At 43.0% G+C, this 23,171-nt stretch overlaps 1 protein-coding gene across 21 annotated transcripts in view; it reads left to right on the top strand.

Moving 5' to 3' along the window:
* Positions 1-23,171, top strand: part of DST (dystonin) — a 486,590-nt gene that overhangs the window by 90,941 nt on the left and 372,478 nt on the right. The gene's annotated exons all lie outside the window — the stretch shown is intronic.

Genomic DNA, 23,171 nt, shown 5'->3' with positions numbered 1-23,171 from the left:
AAATATAGATCTCTTAGCCCACTCTCATTTCTAAAGAGGGCAGTGATCTGGACAGACCAGGGGTTTTTAGCCGACTGGTATAAATCCTGTGTTCTTCAAATTAGTGAACATGGAAAACAATATTTCTTATAAAAATATCCTGTACCTTTATAGCAGAGTAATTGCTGATCAGAAGCTGCGAAGTGGAGAAACTGATTGTTTGATCAAGTGACTATGCACAAATTTTTTTGTGCTATTCATACTCCGCTATCAATATATCAGTGTTATTTTTAACTCAGTGGTGACTGTTGATGATTGTGGACAGTTCATATTTCCCGACCTCTGCTTTCTCTCACTTTATCTTCCATTCCTCAAAAAAATTCATATTGGAAGCTTGAACAAATTCCATTCTGGTTCCCATATATATCCTTTTAAACTGCAGAAAAAACATACTAGTTTCTCACTGACACAAAGTGCCCAACCACTTACTTCTCAACAGGCACAGTTACAGATCCACAGATGAAAATGACTGTGCATCATCAATGAAATATTCTCACCCTAGTAAGGAGCCAAATAGGGACAGGACCCTGTAACTATTTTCAGCCATGTCTGAGGGAGTCTTGTGTTATGAGAAACCTTTTTAAAATGACAGTTTCTGTGGGAATGTGCAAACCATGCCAATGATTAGAAGGGAGTACTAGCACACCTGAAACTGTACTCTAAACTGGTAAGTTCACCTTGTTACATCTGCCCTGTGGAATGTAACATCCTTTGTTGCCATATTAGACAGAAATCACAGATTTCAAAGTGGGGCTAGGCACCATCATTCCATATATTCCAGTTACTATTCTTAACAGGAAACAAACTGTTTTTTAAACTATAGGTATGTTTACGTGTGCTTAGTAGTGTTTAACACTAAAATATTGCATGTTTAATTAGGAGCCATGTTGAAATATTTTCACAAAGAATACAGTGTCTGCAGCAGTAAAAATGACCCTCCCGTATACATTAGATCTCTAAAATATTTTCCAGCCATAGGTAGAAAAATGTCTGTTGAAAATTTTCAGTAGTCTCACTTTTCTCTAGGGATTTGGAGTAGATCTAACAGACTACAGACATTGTATAATTCAGCAGTTGTAATTTGTTTTTAGATATCTTTTGGGGTACACTGTCAAAATAACATTTTTAAAGTTAATGAAATAGTGCTGTACATTGGACATGCATACTTATCATGTGAGTGCAAAGGTGTCTAAGGATTATGTGTGTGTATTGAACACAGTTATGGAGATGCAGTGAAGAGAGACTTAGATCCTATCCTAATTAAAAGAAAATTTGGTGGGAGCACTGCTGATATGTATTGGTGCAGAAGTTTGTTACCCGTGGTAAGATAGATATTCATATGTACAAACAATAGTACTCAGTTTGAGGTGCATATAAATAGCCTTATTGCTAAAACTTCATTGTATTTTAATAATGCTTAAGATATCACTGGTGCCTAACTTTCTGCTCCCATGGGCCGGATGTGTGACCCGGACTGGATCCATGGGCCCAGCCCGTGCATGGTCAGTGTGTGAGTGTGATCCAGTATGCTGGCCTGGCTCTGTGTTGGCCCAGCCCCACACATCTGGATATGTTGACAGGTTGACATAGCCTTACACTGCTAGATTTGACTATGCACCAGCTTGGGTTAGCATACAGGGCTATGTTATCTGGCCCTCAGGGTTCCTATGGGTCTGGATATTTGGCATCGGGGTGTGGTATTTAACACTGCCACTGCTAATTTTTGTCCACTGCCAATTTCTAGACTCATGGGGAGCCCCATGGACTGGATGACAACACCACTACATAGTTGTGACTTTGCTGTGTGTTTTCACCAACTGGCTTGAAATGTTTGGTAACAGGGACCAGATATATAATATGGGACTTTTGAGTCATAGTTGCATACATTGGGCAGAAGAAGCATGGGTTTTCTCTATAATGATGTGACATCCTATATCTAATGGGACTTTCTGACCCCATCATTTAATCATCCATAGCTTATTTTAGGTAAGATCATATGTCCATCTTAATTTGAGTTATCTACATGTGAAGTACCTTCTCTCAAGTTAGCCTAGCCTAGGGAGACCAGCCACAATATGCTATAACATAAACTACAGAGTAATTGGATTATACAGTGTGTGATTGTATTATTAGTAGAACTGGTGAGTGAGCAGCTAATATGTTGTACCAACTTGAGCTGTAGTCTGTACCTCTAACACGGGGATATCAAGCTCAGCTGGCCACAGGACCATTCCAGGAGCTGGATGAACAGTGCAGGGCTGGATCACACCCAGGCTGCTTCCCCTCCCCCTGGCCCCCTCCCCCTTGCATGCTGGATCTGGTGCCAGCAGTGCTCACTCTGGCTGGTTCAGGATTGTGTCGCTTGTGTTTCCTGCTGTGGGATGTGAGCCAAATGTGGTGTCATCTCCAGCCAGTCTGGGGTGAACAGGGCATGCAGTGAGAGTGCTGGCTCCCATGGAGTCCCCTGCCATGCTTCCTAGATCCAGTGCCCACTTTGGGCAGTTTTCAACTGCATTGAGGTACTTACTGTGGCTAGTCCAGAATTTGAGCTACTCTTGCAGCTCATGTCCTGGATTGACCAGACCAGGCAGCTTGGGCGCTGAATGCAGCATGCTGTGGGGAGGGGTACTAGATTGGGCCCCTGCAGAGCCAATACTAGGGCCATATGATGTGACTTCATAGGTCAGATCTGGCCTGTGGGACCGTATTTTTGACACCCTACTGTAACAGGCTAGTCCAGGGGTGGGCAAAATGTGGCCTGGGGGTCAGATGTGGCTCACCAGGCTATTCTATCTGGCCCGCGGGGCCCCTAAAAAATTTAGAAAATTAATATTTATCTTCTCCTGGCTGCCTGTCATGTGACCCTTGACGGCTTGCCAAAACTCAGTAAGCGGCCCTCTGCCCGAAATAATTGCCTGCCCCTGATAATTGAATTATAATTACCACCCCACTTCATTGAAGAATTTAGCCTATGGGTGGGATAGGAGTTGGAGCCACTTTCAGATGATAACTTGGATTACCTTGGCAGTGAAGGTGAGGGGAGTAGTAGCTAAAGAGCATGCAGTATGGATTTGCCAGCCAATACAAAGCCAGCTGATTAAAAACATGCACTGTATTTACCCAAACCCATGACTAGGTCCTGCCCCCATTTAGCTTGAGGGAACAAAAGTTTCTAGTCTTAGTTTCAAGTACAGTATTGTGGGAGTAGAGGTGTAGGGGTTGTTGCTCTGGTCCTGACCCTGATCTGGGCTTGCTACAGCCCTTTTCCTCCAACCCCCTGCCACCACATCTGTCCTGTCCCCTGCCATCTTTGTGCTGCTCTGCTCTGCCCCTGACGTTTCTGCTGCCTGCTCCACCTCCCCCTTCCCCCCCCGCCACTTCTGAGAGGACAAACAGCAAGGGGCAGGAGTCGGGCTGTTTGACCCCTTCCAAAGCCCCCTGCTACTTGTAACCATGCTGCTGCTTTTTGACGTTGCAGTGGTGGGGGAGGGAGGGTGCATTTAAGATGTCCCTCCAATAACTAGCTTTTATACATTGACATTTTTAACACATTTATAAATCTTCCATGTATAGTATCCAATTATTGGAAGGGGGGAATCGTCTTTAATTCCAAGTTTTGTTGGATTGAGGTAAAGATGGTATTAAAACTGTAGATATTCAGTTAACTATGGTGTGAATTCTGATTGTGTGCTAGGAGAGAAGGGGGGGAGTCCAGACACACTCAGCAGGCAAGAAAAGACCAATTCTTTTCTCTAGTCCTGCTGCTGCAGAAGGATTATTGACTTTTGAAAGATTTATGGTGATATTTTTGACAGGCAGCAAAAGTCCTATGTTAAAAGGTCTTGCTAATGTGTTGGGTGATTAAAAAAAATTGCATAACAAGCAAGAGATTAAATAAGTTTGGGAAAGTAAACACCAGAATTTCAAAACTGAAAAATGTATTTAAGAGATAGGCAGAGCAGTGAAATGCCTGCAATTTACAGTGATTATGAACATATGGGATCAAAATAACATTCACAAAATAGATTAAAATTATTCAACTATATATTTACAGTTGTGTCTATGGGAGAAGCAAGGAAATGTTTCAATACACTCTTGTCAAAGCTGTGTTTGGAGGATGGAAGACCATCACATCAATACACTGCAAAAATCTGACAGGGTAATATAGAAGTTGTCTTCTCGTTGTGTGGTTTAGCTTTTATGTATGTTCTGTTTCAACAAAGTTTTTTTTCTCAGTAGTTGTCTGTAATCAGACATGACATTAAATACCTGTGAGAAATATGTCACATAGCCTCCCTGCCACAGAAGTGCCTTGATCTCACAACCTCTTCAGTCCTCTTACCTCCAGGAAAAGATCCTTCTAGAAATTAAGTAAAGTAACTGGAGCTGATAGGTATCATATTAAACATCCATTCTTTATCAATGTCATGTGCTTTCTTGTTTGTACTCTGGTTATTTGTGGGTTAGGGCAACCTTTCTTAATGTGCATAATTTATTTATTGATCAGTTACTCTCAAGCTTTTTAAATCTAACATCTACAAAAACATTCCTTTCATTGTTACAAAAACTGAATCTGTTAGAAATCATTAGAGCAGTAGGGATGAAGAAACTTGGTCAGATTATTGGAGACTGTTACTATGCTGCTTACAATGAAGTGATACAAAACTTTTCTAGTTAAGCGTATTTAGAAATAGTAGAATGCATATTTCTTGAATGCTTAAAATACAAGTTAATTGAAATACAGAGACATTCTGATTATATTTCATAATTATTTATTGGAGCTGTATTTTCAAAGAAGGAAGTTTCTATCTGGGCTTGTAGGAGTCTTCACTTTATTAAGAATGCATTGAAGTACTGTAACGAGAGGAAACAGCAGCTTCTCAGAAAATAAAGGTTGAAACGCAAAGAATCTGCAGGAGAAGTTGTATTTGTTTTAGAAATTGCATTTTTATTGCAATATAACGGTTTACAGTAGAAAATTACATTATGGCAATATCAAAATTATCATGACAAGATAACCCTTTTCTAATAAAAAAAGGAATACAAAGAGAAAAATAAGTCTTCATTGAGGGAGCAGGTAGACGAAGCAAGAATACTTTATGATGGCTGTGAAGGTGGTGAAGGCTGCTGCAAACCTCCGGCTGTTTAGTTTTTCCTTGCCATTGGATTACGGTTTCCTTCTCATGAAGTATTGCGGTTGCTGCTGCACGACGGTGTCCCTACATTACAAGAAGACGCGTGCAGATGTCTTCTTTCTTTCTGTTGCTAGAATGTCACAATGAACTAATAGCAAAACATTGCTACTTTGTGCGTGTGGACATTTCATAGATTTCATAGACATTAGGGCTGGAAGGGACCTCGGGAGATCATCGAGTCCAGCCCCCTGCCCAAAGGGCAGGAAGTCAGCTGGGGTCATAGGATCCCAGCAACATAAGCATCCAATTTACTCTTGAAGGTGTTCAATGTTGGTGCTTGAACCACCTCCGCTGGCAGACTGTTCCAGACCTTGGGGGCTCGGACAGTAAAGAAATTCTTTCTTATGTCCAGCCTGAAACGGTCTTGCAGGAGTTTGTGACCGTTCGACCTCGTCATCCCTTGGGGCGCTCTGGTGAACAGATGTTCCCCCAGATCCTGGTGGTCACCCCTGATAAACTTGTAGGTGGCCATCAGATCACCCCTGAGCCTGCGCTTTTCCAGGCTAAAGAGTCCCGTGGCTCTTTGAACAACTTCTCACAGGGCCAAGAGGTTGGAGGGCTTTAGCCCTAAATGAAAAGTGGTAAGTTATCACAGTTTCATTTCCATTTACCCCAGAGTAAGAGTGTGCACCTGGACTGTTACTCCAGAGCAGTTGGTGTGCAGTAAAGCTCCATCCATTGAATCCTGTGGTAAACTTTTTGTGTCTACCAGTTTACATCTTTGTACAGTATTACACAAATGCTTTCCTTTGAGGCAGATACATACCTGTATCTGCACTGACGAATTTCAACATGTTGTCCGAAAAAATCCACAGGGGATAAAATGTAACCCTTATGGAAAATAAAATGCTGGATCCAAGTGCTGGCTCCTTGGAGGGAGCCAGCAGTTCTTAGCATGGTGCAGCAGTCTGGCGGAGGGGGGAAGGAGAGGCTACCTGCTTAAAGGGCTGGAGCCAGGATGACTGCTGCTCCTGTCCCTTGCCACTGATTGGCTGTGTGGGCTGCCTGTCAAGTGGCCCTGCCTCTCACCACCAGTGCCGGGGGGTAGCCTCTATGAATTAGGTAGGTCCCTAACTATGATGCATGCCCCAAGGCTCATGTGGTTTTTCAAAATTCCCATGGATGCATTTTATAGCAAGCAGGCATTGTCAGTTCAGTTTTATTTGTGGAAGGGGAACTCCTCCCCATTTTATGTAGTTCTCTTGGCAAGTGGTAAGATGAACTGTGCCTTATATAAATGCATTTCAAAGAGAGAAAGGTTAAGAAATACAGTGTGCAGTTCTTTCAAGTCCTATGTTCATAAAAATAAACACTTTCTTATACTGATGCTTAGGTACATTGTTGCTACTCATTATGGAAAAATCCACAGTGAAAGTTCCCTTGCACGTTTTTTTTCCAAGCAAATTGGGTTTGTTTTTCAATGAATTTTTATAGTGCACCTTAACATACAGCTGGATACTTGGAATAGATTTTGTTGTTTATATTTGTAATATTTATTATACATTCACAATCTCAGGATCCCCCTGCAGTGATGTGTTGAAAGACAAGTGCCCACTGGTCCAGGGCTGGGGCTGACAATCATCTGATTTTTGGCCCTGGCTAGGACCTGCTACATATTTACATTAAGGTACTATGCAAACCAGCTATACAAATATTGTGCATAAGATATGGAGCATTTTTGGTTTGTCATTTTATGGCACCTTAAATTGGGTGCACATGTTGCACCCTTGCCACTTATGTTACTCTGAACATGGTAATTGCATCATAATTGTAGAGTGCAGAAGGGCCCATAGAAACACAAGGTGCTCTGGAAACAAGCTGGTGAACTGTGATAAAACCTTAGGGTAGGCTGTCTCAGTAGTTGATGAATATTGTTTATATAGTTTTTGTGAGTGCATACTCCAGGTAAACACGCAGCCTTTTGTCAGTCCCAGGGCTGTGTAATTAAGTGGAGTATTCTTCATAGAGAGTAAGACTCCATCAGAGTAGTGGTAAATCTTAAGTACAGGAAGCAGCTGATGTCCAACTGGCATCTATATATCTGTTATGGAAACATAATACCAGAGGAAGCAAATACCTGTCATGCTAGGTTCCGCCTGTATATCTCATGATATGTACCACTCTCCTTCCTGTCCTAAAAGAGAGGATTTGGGTCCTTCCTGAGAAGTATCTTTCCCTTGGATTATGTAGTCAACACTGAATTTTTCACCCACTCAAAAGAAGTTTTTCTAGCATGGCTTTCTGGTAGCTAGGCCTTTGAATCTGTGGGAGAAAAGCAGCTGCAGCCTTTACATAGTTATTTTACAATTAGTTGCTATAGATTGCATCTCCCTTCCTCCCAGCTGGTGAGTGTTCTTAACTACGCTTATGTTTTCTTCTTGTTTTCATTTTTCCTTCTTATTGGCCTTCTCAGTGGAGTTTTAGGTTCATATTAATATAAGTTTACTGTGCAATCTGTGGTAATTGTAAGTGCTATATCTAACTGTCTGACCACTTTGTAATAGTTGCTATTGCTCACTCAAAATATTTCAGAAATTTCTGTAGTAAACTATGGAGAAACACTGATTTAGAGAGCTGAAAATTGTTTTCCATTTGGTGGAACACATTTTGCCCTTATTATGTTGTGCCGATGTAGCAGATGGTAGAATCTGACCCCGTATCTTTTTGCAATATTGGTATTTGCCAAAAGTAGCAGCTGGAAGAAAAACAGCTACTTGAAATCCAAACCTCAGATGACCTGTACATTTTTTACCTATTTTTGAACATTTTTTAAATCTAGGTAATATTGAGAAACAGCTTCAGGATGACAGACTTGCATTGGCTTAGGTAAAACTGCAAAAATGCATAATTAGAATTGCCTACAAGATTCCATCACTTAGGCTTCAGCAGTGGAATATAATTGTATTTTGGGAAGGGCCTTTGCATCAAATTGTCTACAAGAAATGCATTTTTTTTTCTATTTTGCATGTAACTACAACAGAACTTGTGAGGAATTGTAGAACTGGAAGTTTCCCTTGTGATGAGAGAAATGTTTTACCAAAAGAAGACAAGGTTCTTTGGGTAGATGTGATACCTTATATTAGAACAACTAAATAGTTGAAAAATTGTTCCTTGCAAACTTGAGTATAAATACCCTTCTTCAGGCATAGGGAGAGTCTGCTGTTTTGTGTTCTCCTAGGTGGAATAGAACCCAATTTCCAGGAGCACACAGAACAGCAGCAGACTCTTCCTATGCCTGAAGAAGGATGGTTGTGCCCAAAAGCTTGCAAAGAACAATTTTTAAAACTACTTAGTTGGTCTGATAAAATATATCACAGCTACTCAAAGAATCTTGCCTGCCTATGTCCTTAGAACAACACAGCTGCAACCAATACCCCCACTACTAAAGGTTGCAGTTTTACATTTTGTGAGTTTTCTGTTGTTTCACTTGGGGCAGTGGTTCTCCACCTTTCTTGGACTTGAGGCATTCCTCCATTACTCTTGTGAATTGAGTGGCACCCAATTTCAAAAACTACTTTGCATGTGTACTTTTTTGCAGTGGGGCTAGGTAGTGGGTGTAGGGAACTGTCCAGGCAGGGATGAACCTGGGCCTGCAGTTACCTGCTTAGCTTATTTGCTTATCTTGTCACACCTCTCTTATTTCTTCACACTTCAGGGCACTCTTCAAAGGCTCTGGCAGTGCCCCAGGGTCCCCTGACACCCTGGTTGATAATCACTGATTTAGTGGAAGAGATCTCACCTTTTTCTTTCTTTCCTCATTCAGGATGTCTCTCCCTGAAAAGGCATGGAAGACTGGGGAATCTGCTTGTTTTCTCATCTAAACAAAAATATTTTTTCATAGTCCAGAATGAAGGCACCATTGTCAAGCAAGCAAAAATATGTTATGTGCGCTCATTTGCAAAGTTACTATTTTGTTAGTCTTTTTGTGCTGAGGGTTTGATTAAGCAAAACATGCCTAAGCTTTCATGGAAGTATTTAAATATCTATTTCGTTTCAGCTATATTCTAGTAGGAGTTCAGCATATATTTGAATTAAGGAGGTGTGGGAGTGCTGTCCTAAATAGGGAAAGTTTTCCTGGGTTTGTGGCTGAAAGACATCAGGCTCCTGGTCCTGATAACCACTCGGGGCTTGTGAAGGGTCAGGGTGGGGAGTGGTGGAGGTGGTATCAGGGTCTGTGTGTTATGGGTTGAAGGTGGCAGCGGGGGAGGGAGGCATGTGTATGTAAGGGAGAGAGAGATGGTGGGAGCACGTTCTGGGTAGCAGTCTCCAGAGCCAGGCCTGGGGCTCCCTTGGCCCGTTAAAGCAACCTGTGCAGGGGGAGGCTGGCCTGAAAGGGGTTGCCCAGCTAGAGGCATACCCAGCCCAGTCCCTGAACCCCAGTTAAGGGTTTCTCAGGAGGACCATGGGGACTGGTGGGGCCTGAGCACGGGTGCAGAGAGCAGAATAGCAGGGGCTGGCACTACTCAGAGCCACAAAGCAGCAGGTGGGACAGCTGCAGCTGGATTCATGGTCTGGTGCAGGGGGGAAGCTGCTGCTGGGAGGGAGTGAACGGGGGTAGGCAGGGACTGCGGGTTGGGAATGAGGGATAATGGCATGGGCAGGAGCAGGGCACTGGTGTATAAGTGCTGCTCAGAGCCACAAAGCAGCTATGGGAACAGCTGCAGCTAGATCCGCATCCTGGTGAGCGAAGGGCACAGAGAGAACTCTGATTTTCTATGATAAGAAACCAAAACCAAACACCAAAATATATAGGTATTTAGAATGTATTTTATTATAGTTATTGAAGGACTGGTAGGCTTCCAAGTTTCTTTAAAATTGTAAATATATCAATAAAACGTATTCACCTGATACCTATATATAGTGGCCTTTCATTTAGGGTTGCACCAATAAAGGTTTTTGGACTGATACCTACGGCCAATTTTTAACATGCCATATCGGCCAATACTGATCCGATTGCCGATATGTGGCCTGGCACCTTGGGAGGAGCATCTGGCTGGTAAGTCTGTTGTTGGGGACAGGGCCAACGGGGAAGCAAAGGGAGTGGCAGGATAGATCGAGGCCCCCGTGGTGAGGGAGTGGGGCTGGCACTAGGGCTAGGACAGGGGCAGGTACTGCACAGCTAGGGTGGGCCGCTGAACAGCAGTGGCTCGTGAGGGGCATGGGGAGGAGGGGTGGCTCCCACCACTGCACATACCCTGGGAGGGCATGGAGGGCATGTGCCCCCCCAGATCTGTGTGTGGGGTGAGGGTGGGCTGCCACTGTGAGCTTGGGCTGGGTGCAGGGCTGGCCTCTCCTGGCAGGGAGGTTGGGCCAGGGCTGCACTTGGGGCGGGCAGTGAATTTTGCTGCTATGGTGAATTTTGGGGTTGCTGCAGCCCGTCCTGTGGCTCCCCTCCCAGTGTTGTTGCCTGCCCCAAATGCAGCCCTGGCCCAGTCTCCCTAATGGGAAGAAGCTGGCACCGCCCCTGACCCCAGCCCACAGTGGTAGCCTGTTCTTGCCCTGTGCGCGGTTCCAGGGGGTATGCACCCCCCATGCTCTCCCAGGATGCATCTAGTGACAGGATCCGCCCCGTGCCCCATGGACATGCCAGTCACAGCTCTGTCATGTGCCGCACCGGACACTGGCTGTACAATGCCTACCCCAGCCCCATTCCCTCCCTGGACTGCACTCTTAGCCGCCTGCGTGCTGTGCTGCACACATGCACACAGCATTTATCAGCAGCATCATTGGCCACATCAGCCAAAAAAAGCCGATTGCTGATCATGTCAAATTTTCTTTTATCAGTGCTGATACAATATGGGGCCGATGTATCAGTGCATCACTACTTTCATTTTATTTGCTGAAAAACACAGATGTTGGGGGTTTTTAATCAGAGAATCATGGATGTGTATCAGAGAATTTTGGATTTTTAAGCAGAGCAAACCAGGACCCTTGTTTATAAGAAATGAGGAAGAATATATTTTCATTCCTCATTTGGAACAGGTTTTGATTTTCAGTATGAGGAAGGAAAGTCTTAAATTCTTCTCTGAATTTCTCCCATACTGCTTTCTAACTTAAGTGAGAAGGACCTTTTGAGATCTTTTACTAGTATCTTTAGCTAGAGCTCAGTCAGCAGATATGAAACCACTTGTCTTGTACTCTGTTGCAGTTCAGTTGATAGCTAACATTACTTTTTACATATGGTGTTGGATTAAAAGTTTATATATTTGGTAACAAGATTTAAAATTAATAGCCATTTAAAGTCACAGCCAAACACAAGTAGTCATATAAGACACCTTCAATTTTAAGGAGGTTAAACCAGCATTTGTCTTCTCTATTGGAAAAGGGAGTGGGATTTATCATCTCCATTGCTGGAGCAATTTGTAATTTTATGCTGGAGTGCATGCTGCTCCAGGATTGGGAGGAGAAGATAAAGTTTCTTTAGCTTCCCTTTGCTTTTCGTGCTTTAAGAGTAGATGAACTAGACCAGAGGATTTGGCAGTTACTACTCAAGTTTGAAGTTGTGAAATAGCTTTAATTAAGATTCAGAAACTATTCAGAAAGATTTCCTCTTGTTACATATATGATTAATAAATATAGTGGACCTTTTGAGATTTCACAAGTATGCAAACATTTTTTCACTTCCCATAGAAGTATTTTTCAACAGTTCAGGACAGCTTCTAAAGTTACTTGACAAAAATAAACTGTCACCACAGTAAAAGCAAAGAGATGCTACACAATTTAGGTTTCAAAAGTAGAAAGCTAACAAAACAGTAACCATTCTTGATTAACATTGCCTTGTAAAAATAGGACAAGATTTGATCTCAGTTACATTGGTATAGATTGGCAGTTATAATCCTAACCCATATGCATGGCTTGTGGCAAAGCCATAATTAATGTGTCGGTGGTTAAATATGAAGTAAAATCGCTATTGTATTTTAGTTTTTCTACTTCAGTAAAGTCAAAAATGTGTTCAAAAAACCTGTTAAAAAAATGTGTGTCTTATTTGTCTTAATAGCAGTTTTCACAAGAAATTGAAATTATTCAAGGAAGGAATACTATATTAGATAAAAAAAGAAACCATGTAAATTAAAACAAAGACACACCATTTCAAGCTTTAAACTCTCCTTGATGAAAAATGCCATTTTCCAAGTCATTAATTCTCAGTTGGCTGTTATACAGTATACCCAGGCTGTCCAGCTGTAGTGACTAGACTATTATTGTGCTATATCAATGGGCAAACACTCAGTAGGGCATAATTTCTGATTGTGGTAATTCTAATTATTGTGGATGACACTAATTCTACAAAGACTTTAGAAGAAGAGTTGTGGGTTTGTTTCTTTGTTTTTTAGGTTATGTTTTGCAGAGTGGCATTTCTGTATTGTTTTAATAGTCATGAGCCTGAGAAATATTCTTATTTTGAAAAAAATCTATAAAATGAACCACTTTTCAATGAATTCACTGATTTGTGGTGAAGGAGTACTTGCATTGTCCAGGTGCAGGCAAAATGACTTGTTTGCCTGTGACAAAGATTTTCGCTTTATATTTGATGATACCCTGATAATGGGTCTGGAGCAATTGTCAGTGGACATCACTCTTTGTGCTGAGTTGTGTCATGGTTTTGAGAAGGACAAATGTCATGTGGAGACTTGAGAGCATCATCCTTATCTTCACATAAATCATATGACTCAATTAACATTAAGACAAAGTTCTCCATTTGAAATGGTCAGTTAACTTCAGCAGCTGTTCTTCCTTTTCACAATTCATGTTGGTGAAGTTGTTAGGCACTCCTCCACTCCCCCCTAGATTTCTGTCTTAAGGTGTAACATTTAAAAGAAATAGAGGTTGCTAGAAACGGAAACTGTTGTGATTACACCAAGCATTGTTTAGAATTCTGCTTCCAAATCGATTCATTTTCATTATAAGTTTTATTTTGGGGTCAAACTTCATAAATTATGCCAGATATCTGGTTTCTGAGTGCTCTTAACAGGAATTAATAAATATAGCCATGTGTTTTGGCTAGGAACAGACATTAAAAAAGCCTGAGCCTGAATCAATTCAGTCATTGCAGGTTAGTTTAACCTGCAAACCTTGAACTAATTTGGAGGTGGATAGACATTCCCTTTTCATTCCAGACATGCAGGTACATGCCTGCAGTGGCTAAGGTTAGAAGCCGGGGGGGAGGGGCGGTGCGAGAAGAGCCTTCCCTTCCTTTCTTCAGTGCTGAGCTGAGGGGAGCGTGGCCAGGCCCAGGCAGAATGCTGTGGTTAGGGAGGGGTTTAAAGCTCCATCCCCTTTCCTTGGTGCTCAAAGGATGGGAGTGTTGCCAGATCCTAGCCTCCAGATAGCGCTCTGAGGCAAAGGGGGTGCATGCAGTGCATGCATCTGTTGATGATACTGAGCTTTTCAGTCTCCCTCTCCCTGTCTGCAAACCTGACAGCTGCAAACCAGCAGAGGACTGATAAAACCACAGTGTTTATTAGCCCATCGGCAAAACAAAAGCCTCTCTCATTAGTTCAAGCTCTTAAACAGCTTGTAGCCTTCTGTGCCTCTCCGCCTGAGCGTCGCATGTCTGGGTCTCCTTCAAACCTCACTGTTGCCTTCTGGGTTGCATGGCCAGGCTACTGCGAGTGGCTTTGGGTCAGCTCCCCAGGGGACTTTCCAGCCATGTTTTTGGTGATTGGTCCTTTAGCGGTAGGAAGATGTTTGATCCCGTCTCCCCTGGTACTCCCCCTCGGTTGTCCTTGTGACTGTTGCTTCTCAGGGCTTCACCTCCCCTACACTCCTCCTAATGCCAACTGTGATGTTATCCATCAGGGCCAGTGTTCTTCTGGCTCTCACTGATGCTTGGTTTCCTAAGGGCTGTGGCTGTGGGCTACAGATGGTATTGGCGCTGAACGTCCACCACCACCCTTTGGTGTTCCCTGGTTCATGGGGTGTCAGCCTTCGCCTGGGCTTCGGGTCCCCTTGGCGCGTTACCCCCTTCCCAACTTCAGTACCTGTTGCCTGTCATCTGTGTCCAGGTTTTGGCTCTGTTGTCTTTACCAGTGTCCCAGTCACCACTGCTGCTTGCCTCTGCTCACGCTGGCCTTGAAGATGACTGGGGCTCTCACTGGTCTGACTTGTCTCTTGTGGTTCCTCATCTGGGGCGCCACCACGTCTCCTCTGCCGCCAGCTCAGTCCTCTTCGACCTCTCTGAGCCAGTTGGGGACGCCTCTTCTGGTCCCCACAGCTTTCTTCCTGCCAGGCCTTTTATTCTGGTGCTGGGTGGCTGCTTGGCCAGTTGTCCCAGCACACTTTTACAAAGTGCACTCAAACCGACGCAGGAGTCATTCCTAGCTCCTCCTGGCTCCACCACGGGTTTTCCTTTTGATCTTGAACCGTGGTGGCTTCTGCCACTGCGGTTTCACTTTCGCCGCCGGCAGCTGCTGGTGTGGCATCCCACCGCCTCTCTCCAGCTTCAGGTAAGTTTTCTCCACACAGCTTCAATGAAGGAACGGAGGGACTTTACTAGCTGTTCTGTTGATTAGCTCCAAAAAGCCCTAATCCACTGCCTTGTTTGACTTTGTCTATCTGCCTGACCCAGTGAAATTGCACAGACACGGACACACAGAGACATCTTTCAGCATCAGCTAGCATGCCATGTGCCTAGGGCCTGTGGGGATGGGGTTCATGCTGTGGGAGATGAGAGGGAGGGAAGGGAGAATCCCTGCTTGAGCAGTGAGGGAAGCCAGGCAGACCCTGCTGTGCCTGCAGTCTGGCTGTGGAGGAGAGGGGCAGGGCTAGCCTGTTCTCTAGAGCAGAGAGCACAGGCTAACCTAGCCCAGCCCAGCCCAGGGCTGCAAAGGGACTCTGGTTTAACTTAAACCAGGAAGGGTTCTGGGATAGACATTGCATAAAAGTGGTTTGAGCCAAATCAGTTAAGTCTGATACTACATTCAATCAGATTCATCTCAAACTGGTTTCAGCTATTTTGAAACTGGTTTATGTGCACTGAACTTCTGTTCTGCTACAGGTTTAACCCAGTTTTTGCTCTTTTAAATTGATTTATGTGTAATGTCTATGCCTAGCCTTTGTGAGCAATGTTATACTGTGCAAACTGTATTTTTCCTATTTTGCTATTTGGAAGTTGATTTGCATAACACTGGTTTTCATTTAATTGTGCCAAGGCAAAATGATAAAGATTGACCTGTATATACAAGGACGCTGGCATTCTGTATCCCTGTCATACTGTCTTCTGGTAATGAATTTTCAATAGACGTATAAAAAAAATTAGGAAAATTGGAAGGCAGAAGCTGGCAGATGATTATAAGGATAAATTTATTTTGTCCTTATTGATGGCTAAAAAAGAGATTCTTATAAGCTGGAAAGAGGAGTGAATGCCAGATATAGCCTCCTGGCAAGCTTGAATGACCCATCTCATCCTTGGAAAAAGCACTCAATATGAGTAGCTGCAAAAGAGGATTTTTACTATGTCTGGGAAATCATTTATAGCCTTTTAACATCGATCTGAAGACTGGAATGTGCAGTCTCCTGCCGCTGATTTACATCTTGGACCGAGGCACAATAAATGAGACATGCATAGAAAGCCATGACTGATTTTGTCATTTTTGTGTGGTGTTTAACAATTGCATTGAGTTAGACATGTGTGGTGTCTCTATTTAAATTTAAATTTTCTTAACTATTACTACACTATTATGCTGGCATCTAACTGCCCCAAGAGTAGGGCCCTATTGTGGTAGGTTCTATACAAACATTAAACCTGAGCTTTTCTCAGACACTTCAAAATAAAAACACAGGCTGAAACAGAATTAAAATTTGGAATTCACATTTTTTAAAACAACCCTTCCCTCTCTTGAAGGAGGTATCACTTGCTTGAAGCCTTCTTTAAGTAGTCAGGCTATATCCAAAGCGCTTTATTTAATCTCCTAATCTTATTATGTTTTACATCATTCTGCAGTCTCTAGATTCTATTATGGAAATGCAAGAAGGGTATGATCTTATGACCATGAAAGAAATTATCTTATTATTTCAGTTGGAATATTGCCTCTCATTTGCATTGATACAAGGTCAGACTCAACATGAAGTACTACAGACTGCTGGATAACATTTCTCCCTGTATAGTGTAATGAGAACAAATTCAGAAAGAGAAGCATACAAGTGTTTGTCTATTGAGAAGTAATATGCTAATGAAGAAAGATTTGTTATTGAGGCACAGCAACTCAGAAAAAAGCTACTTTGGTGGACTTGCAGAACAGTATTTTGGGATGTATATATTTATAGATACCCTTGTTTCTCTACATGAATATTAATCATATAGACCTTTCCTGGAACTGTGAATATAATTCTGAATGCATAATGCTGGCAGTCTCCTAGATGCACATTTTATCTACTTCGTGTTACATAATACTAATTTTGATAAAAATATTGAGGCTTGAATATTTAGGGTACAAAATTGCATTCACATAAAGGTGAAAGAATGCAGCCATTGTTTCACAGATCAAATATATTAGAGAAAACGGTTGTCAGCCTACCTTTCTTGTCCCTTTTCAGGTCAAGGTAAATTATGTTCTCTGGCAGTAGCATTAATTCCCTAGTTAAGTTGGATGAACTCTCATTTTGTTTAGCTAGGCTGAACATATGGAGCATATTGCCCTACTAATCCATGGATGCACAGTCTTCTGATTCATCCAAGTGCATTTCAGGGTGCAGATCTTTAAAACTCAGTGTGATTAAGATTGTAGTCACTTGAGTAATGGCTTACTTATCCATTCAACGTTGTGACAGTTGAGTTTAGCTGATCAGCTTACGATCAGTCTTCAGTCTGAAATGTCTGGCTGAGCATTCTTTTTGAAGGTCTCTGGAACATGCTTCCCTGTTCTGACAGGTCTGGACCTTGTTTTGGACCAGATTTTGACCTTCTGAGAATTGTTTTCCCAGCCTTTTCTCTGAGGGTATTGCAAATAAAGCTTAGAAGTCAGGTTATGCAGTTGAACTTGGTTTGTGTTAACCTTGTTTAATTTTCTCTTGTTTTACAATCTGTGTGCGCGTGCTCCCAGGGACCTTCTATTATACACTAGCCAATTGCCCATCAAGAATGACGGGGGTTGGGGGCAGGGAGGCAGGTGGGAACAGTACCGTTACCCTCCCTCCCCCCTCCCTCCCCCATTCTGTGCCACTGCTGCCTCCCAGCAGCAGGGTGGGAGGAAGCTTGCCCCTCCATCCCCCTCCACCAGCACTGTGCACTGCTGGCCTCACGCGCTGCTCCCACCCCCCACATGCCCCCACCGACTCTGCTACTCAGAGGTGGCCGAGTGCTGCCATGACGGCAGGGACAGAATGAGTGGTGAGGCCAGTACTGCTGGCCTTGGCCCCCCCCCCCCCCCCGTTCTGTCCCCACTGTCATGGCAGTGCTCCACACTCTGACTGGTTGTTTCATTAACCAGTCAGAGTGCTCTAAGAGCATTATGGACAGACAGACAGACAGATGGGCTAAGCCCTTTATTATATACGAATTCTTCAACTTCCTGCCTTTCAGCTGTGTGGCATAGGGGTTTAGGCTGCTTGTCCAGGGAGCTGGACAAGGTTCTGGATAATGAGGGGTGCCACCTCTTCCAGCATCTAGTGTTTGCAAATTGCGGCTTTTTTCAACTCAAATTTCAGGATTTACCTGAACTGAGTCAGAAATTGTGTATAAGTGCGAAAAAACTCAGTTTTGTGTGCATACCACCGAAGGGCATAAAGAAAAAGAAGGTTTAGACTTTAGAATTTAACAAAGAATTAACAAAAATAAAGACAGTTTTTAAACAATTTGGTTAAACATCTCTTCCCCTTTCAGTCTATTGGTTTTCAATAAGGGGTAGTGTTATAATTTAATTTCTCCTGGCACTTCAGAATCTTCTAGGGTAGGTCAGAATGAAGGCCGATCCCAAGCTGAAGCGGCTCATCAAGGTAGAATGGCTAACACGTGCTAGTTTCTACAGCTAATGGCATGCAGGACAGTGGTATTTGACACCACTGGGAAATGGTGTCCATTCCACTAGCTGGAATGATGAGGTACCTAATTACACTTGGCTGACTGCAGGTGGCTTTCAGCATGGTCTGGAGCAGAGATGATGCTCATGACTCTGAAGGAGTAGTGAGACACTAACTACTGTAGCACTGCATGCCATTATTTCTGGTTAGTTGATATCTGAAGTTCTAAATGTAGAAATAAGTAGTAGTTTTGTCCTTCCTTTGGACTTTTTTTTTTCCTTCTCTGAAAGATGAGAATGGTGGCTCCATGGGACCAGTTCCTCCTCTTATTCCCAGAGAACAGACTCTGCAGGGCTGGTGGGCAGGGACATAGATTTGGGAAAGATACGGGCATCTGGGGCAGAAAGACTCCCAGGTTATTAGTAGGTATGTGGTAGCTGTAGGGCCCCAGGGATTCTTTAAGGAGTTGTGCTGTATTCTCCCAACTCTACAGTCTTCCAGACCTTGTGATGGAATTTTGTTGGGTAAGGACACAGTCTCTTTCAAAATGCTTTTCTTTTTGGCATTTTTGTGCCTTTCCTTGCAAAGAGGAGGTGTGAAGTCAGCGATATTAATCTTTTTTCTAGTGTATTTGCTTATATCTGTTGTAGCCATTATCCACAGTGTCCTTATTGACTTCACTTTCCTCTTGACAGATCGTGCTATGCTCTGCCATACCTGCTTGACATATGGCTCAAGTTGCTCAGATCAGGTTCCTGGTCATGGATTGTTTCCCATTCTGTGATTATTTCTGCAACTTTCCAACAGTTTTTTTACTATCTCAGACTGGTGGCAGGATTCCAGTACACTACAATTTATATTATTCATAATAATATTAACCGTGCTCCCCAACTTTCAACATGAAAAATACTGAGCAGCTTTAAAATCTAAAATGAGACCTTGATCTGAATATAAATCTTTTAGATGGGAGAGAGCTGTGTTTTTTTGCAAATGTTCTTGATGGTAATATTTTTTCACTAAGCCGTTTCATTTTCAAATGAACTTGGTGCACAATAAGCAGTGTCTGTTATAAATATAATGGACTTTGCAATAAGGCAGTTGGAGAAGAAATGAATTTTTTATCTGTGATTAATAGCTGGAACATTTGAAAGATGAACGAACAGTATTGAAATGAGTAAAAGAGAAGATGATTTCATTCAATGGGAATTTTGTCACTATTTCATGAGAATTTGGGGGGGATTGGTTTTGAAGATGGCTTTAAGATAGAACCCAAGGGAAAAAACTTATCTACTGAGTTCCTTTGTTTTCTATCCAGGTAGGATAGGCCTTGCCCTGCTTTCCTTCTGCACTCAAAACTACTGAGGTAGAAATGGGAAGGTTAGATCTGAACCCCAAATGAAATGATCAGAGGCTGAAGAATAAAAGACTAACCTTTTCAGTAATGCTTGATTACCACAGCAGATTTTTGTATGGTGGTTTTGGTGTACTGATTTATTTTTAAAAACTGATTCTTTGTAGTTTTACTATGTGACTAATATTCTATTAGTTATCTCCATGATTTTAAAGTATTCCTTGCCCCTTGGCTATCACCTTAAAATGATAGCCTGGCTTGAAGCAAAGGTATTATTACTTTTTTGTAACTTCATTTGCTTGATATTGTTCAAGATGGCTGTTTTTTCAGTGGGACCAAATACTCTGTTACCTAAAGTTGGGCTCAGGGCAGAATGGAATGATGATTGCTGTTTCATGCTTCCTTTTTATACCAAATATGCCTTTTACCAGTCTGTGTTTGTCCTGGGGCTGCTACAGCAGAGGTTGGCAGGTTGGATTCATAGATTCATAGATGCTAGGGTCGGAAGGGACCTCAATAGATCATCGAGTCCGACCCCCTGCATAAGCAGGAAAGAGTGCTGGGCCTACATTACCCCAGCTAGATGCACATCCAACCTTCTCTTGAATACCCCCAGGGTAGGGGAGAGCACCACCTCCCTTGGGAGCCCGTTCCAGAGCTTGGCCACTCGAACTGTGAAGAAGTTCCTCCTAATATCCAATCTAAATCTGCTCTCCTCTAGCTTGTGGCCATTATTTCTTGTAACCCCCGGGGGCGCCTTGGTGAATAAATACTCACCAATTCCCTTCTGTGCCCCCCTGACGAACTTATAGGCAGCCACCAGATCGCCTCTCAACCTTCTCTTGCGGAGGCTGAAAAGGTCCAGTTTCTCTAATCTCTCCTCGTAGGGCTTGGCCTGCAGGCCCTTAACCATACGAGTGGCCCTTCTCTGGACCCTCTCCAGGTTATCCGCATCCTTCTTGAAGTGCGGCGCCCAGAATTGCACGCAGTACTCCAGCTGCGGTCTGACCAGCGCCCGATAGAGGGGAAGTATAAAGGATGTGCATTCCCTTGGCTACCGGGTGCCCCCAGGGTCTTGCCACCTGCCTTGCTCTGTACTTCCTCTGCAGCTTCTGGTAATCAGCAGGTAGTGTGAAGTTTGGCCTATAGCAGTGTCTAGGCTCCAGGCAGTGACTGGCAGTGGCAAAAGCTTACCAACACCTGTGCTAGAGGATAGTTATTTTTTTTTAATGCATTTTCCCCTTGCAGGTGCATGAGGATTCCCTTTTGGCACATAACCCAAAAGCTGCTGCCAAGTCAACAGTGTCTGTGAAAAAGTTAAGCCTGTCGCTGTGTAGGTACAGCTAGAGGGTGAGCAACAGCTCAGGAGTTAACTCCCCTTCCTCCATGCAGCCAAGAAGGGAGCCAGTCCCCACGTCTCTATTCTTGTGTGCAAATTGGCAACCTCACTTAAAACATGCTCTGGTTTTGGAGGGCTGTTTTTTGGGGGGAAAAAGGTGTGTGGTATTAAAAAAGTTATTGTGATGGATTCTCTGCTTTGCTAGGTGTGCTTTTTGTGACCTTTAAAACAGCCAGAGAAAGCTAGTGAAGAACTCTCTGTTAAGTCAGCTTTCCACAGTAGGAAGCAGTTGTTACCTCTACCTCTACTTGCTGTCTCGGGTCCAGATGGTATGGAGAAGAGAGGGAGTAGTGTGCTGGAGTTGTGGGGAGAGGGATATAATGGAAGGAAGCTTATCTAAGGTCCTTAAAACGCTAATCTACCTTCCTTGTGGTTCTGACTCATGGGAGGGCATCTCCCAGTTAGGGAGGGACAAATCCCCTTGTCCTTGTTTCAGTGGGATGGGGAATCTGTCCCTTGGGCTAGGGACAGAAGTTACACATAAACCGGTTTAAGTGATCAGAAGCTGGAAGCAGGAAGAGGAAATCATAAGCAGAGAGTCCTGCTTCTGTGATGGTGGACTGCAAATCTCAGAGACCTCAGGGTCAGTGGAAGGAGGAAGCAAACACACAGCCCATGCTGGTTACCGGCCAGAGAGCTGCGCTCTAGCACCCCCCAGCTTCTGGCCTAAGCCGCTGTAGGCATGTGGCTGCATTTCCTGAATCAAAAGTAAATGTGCGCCCAGTTATTTCTCAGCTTCATCTCTGGAGTTTAGACTAACCTGCAAAGACCGAATTGATTCAGCTTTGGGCTTCTTGACTGTCTCTACTTGGGTATAAAGATCAGTGTAATATAAAAGGTGGTGTCATTTTCACTCCTGAAATTCTATAGTCGTAAAAATACTGTTTTAAATACAGATTTTAAGTTCACTGCTGGGTTTACACTTGCGGCTGCTTTTTCGCATCTTTTTCATAGCTCAGTTTTACAGCTGCTTGAAAGGGTACTTTGTGTGCCTACCACTAAAAATAAAATTGATACTATAATCTTTTGCTTCATATGTGACTCTGGATCTGAAGCACTAAATGTTTGTCACAATATGCCTTTTACAGTGACTCTGCTAATAGGATACCTTTCTGCCTTTGCTGGAATGTATGTACTCTGAGAACGGAAGCTGTATCACTGGAAGGAGAATGGCAATAGACCTCTTCTCATGACTAGCCCCTTTTATTCCTTTTTCCCATCACTTTTCATTCAACCGGGTCAGGCCCTTTCTAAATCACTGGGATGCCAATGCCTTTGGGTTCTGATGGGCCATTGAAAATACCTCTTTATTGACTGTCATTCAGCAAGGAAGGAATTTGCCCCATATCATTCCCATCATACCAGTAGCTGTTGGAGTGGTATTTTGCCTCTGCGTAGTCAGTCTTGGTGGATGTGCAGCTGTTGTTACAGTAAAGTAGTTTCTTCCCCTTTTGAATAATGAACAGCTTCCATGAAGTGATAGTTTTGTAAAGGTAACACTTAAGGCCTGGTATTGAACTTGATAAAAGTATTTATATTGTCTTCGGCAGCACCTTAACTTCTAAGGAGATATGAGTCATATAAAGGTCTTAAACTCCATATTAGGTTTAATCTTAACTGTTGATAGTCTGATTATCGCTGTTTGCTGTTCAGCCAGATACTGAGGAGCTGATTCCCCAGAGCATTAAAGGAATGTTACTTTAGTGTGTGTCCACAGAAGTCTAAGGCGTCACCCCAGCATAAAAAAAAAAAGATATAGCTCAGTGGAGAATCGGTATGATACCATGATGGTGTCATATACCAGTGAATACTACTAGGGGCTCTGGAGAGAAGCTCATGCTTCCTGATCCACTCTTTTGGATCCTGCTCCTTTAGACTTTCTCAGTATTTTTGTCCCACAGATTTTCAGTGTTGTCATGAGAAATTCAGTTTCTGGTTGGGGGTTTTTGTGTTTTGTTTTTGTTTTTAAATAATAAAACAAACTGTAAAGAAGTGCTTGAAAATATGAACTTGAAGGCTCAAAGCCATAAAGCAAGTTAAAAGTAGGTTGCATGGTAGAGGTGGTTGTTATTTCTCATGGATTCTAAGTTAGTCTTCTGATACTTTTGAAAGCTTGAAGTTAGTAATACTGTGAAATCTAACATCCTCTTAAAATGATGAAGACAAATACCCAGAGGGCTTGAGAGAGGTGGAACATTTGAATACAGCTGCAGCAGTGAGACCTAGCAGAAGC

The sequence above is a fragment of the Crocodylus siamensis genome, chromosome 1 (assembly GCF_052110815.1).
Source record: "Crocodylus siamensis isolate JL-2025a chromosome 1, ASM5211081v1, whole genome shotgun sequence".
Lineage (NCBI taxonomy): Eukaryota > Metazoa > Chordata > Crocodylia > Crocodylidae > Crocodylus > Crocodylus siamensis.
This window is presented reverse-complemented; position numbering and strand designations above follow the sequence as displayed.